Here is a 1,547-nt window from a genome sequence, read left to right as displayed (position 1 = left end):
CCTCAGCCAGGAATCGAACCTGGAATCTCCGGCTTTCCGGGCCGTCGCCTTCCCTGTTAGGCCACCGAGGCACTTGGAGTTTGTCTCGCAATATTTCGTACATCTATTAAGATGTTGTCTGATACTGTATAAACGCTTATTTCGACAGCGTAAATTTCTAAATTAATATTAAATTAAAATTATTTTAATTCGCAGCACACACGAGATAGACAAATTCGAAGAAAGTGTACAAAATGTATATTTGCAAAAAAATACAATATAGCTAAAAAAATTATTATGAAATATAATAGAGAATCCGCACGTCTAATAATTTTATAGTGATTTGTGGTTCTAAAGAAATTTTTATTTTAAATATTTCCGAAAAACTCAAAATTAAAGGAAATATCAAAAAAAGAATGGAAGTAGAAAAAATCGTACATTGGTATATTATTGTTAGGAACACCAACGTTCGTCATATTTCGAAAATATTATCTTTGCTTCGAAAAAAGACAGATGTATGTTTGATCGTTGTTGCCGAATGTACTACAATTGATAAAAAATTACACGCATAAGGTGGAATATCCAGACATACAGTTTCGTTTGAAGATTACTTTATTGATTCTATATATCATCAAAAACTTTTAGAAGAATCTTTGATAATGAATATGCAAGGACAAGGTGTAAACGTATTGCCTTTACTACAAGGACAAGCAAAACGATCGTAATAATTTGTGCAAACCAGACGATCCATTTCTGATTAGTTATTATCGGAAATTTCCACATATAATAAATACATGTACTATAAAGAACGTACCAAAATTACTGCAAATTATTTTTAATTGTACTGTGAGAACTTTAAATAAAAAGTTAGGTCATGCGCATAGTTGCTATATTATTTCAAGTCTGTGTAAAGCGATGTGTATTCCGCTTCAATTATTATTACCTCATTTTCCAAAGTGAGGAATATGAGACGTTTGATTTATCAACTTAAGAGAGTTTATCAGAAACTTGTAAAGCTAGACAAAGCTTTAACTTGTGCTGATTTAGACACATTGAAGGAAATCGATAGTTCGGCACAGGAAAAGGTAAATACAAACAGCAGCAACTTAATACCGTTTTGAATGATGACGATATCATTGATTAATATCACAATGCATTTAAAGCTTTGACTAAACGCTGTATGGATATACCACGATACGTTTGTGTATTATGTGAAAGACTTTGTTTCAAAAAAAAATATTTCTGACATAAATACTGTTCAAAAACAAATAGACATTCTACCTTGGAGAGATTTGATGGCTTATGTGGAAAAACGAAAAATTGATCCGCAAATATGTATGTAAATTATTGCGTGCAAAACTTTCGCATGGATGTCATGCCTGCGTATTGTATTTTAAATAATCTTTTTGTAGACAACGTGCCTGAAGTAATATCGTCTCTTAATTCGTTTGAGACCATTCTTGTACAAAGAGCTAAAGCTTTTCAGACTGTTGTTAAAATGGAAGCTGTTATAAACAAACAATTGCCACAACGGCAAATGACAAGAAGTCAAAGATAGAACATTTCAT

The 1,547-nt window shown here is 31.8% G+C and overlaps 1 non-coding gene across 1 annotated transcript; it reads right to left on the bottom strand.

Moving 5' to 3' along the window:
* On the bottom strand, nt 1-71 carry Trnas-gga. The gene has a single exon. It is a non-coding gene; the product is annotated as a tRNA-Ser (tRNA).
* Between the last annotated feature and the right edge of the window lie 1,476 nt (nt 72-1,547).

Source organism: Pseudomyrmex gracilis, unplaced genomic scaffold, assembly GCF_002006095.1.
Source record: "Pseudomyrmex gracilis isolate BER0280 unplaced genomic scaffold, ASM200609v1 scaffold_1571, whole genome shotgun sequence".
Taxonomy (NCBI): Eukaryota; Metazoa; Arthropoda; class Insecta; order Hymenoptera; family Formicidae; genus Pseudomyrmex; species Pseudomyrmex gracilis.
Note: the sequence above shows the minus strand (reverse complement) of the source record. Positions and strands in the feature narration are given on the sequence as shown.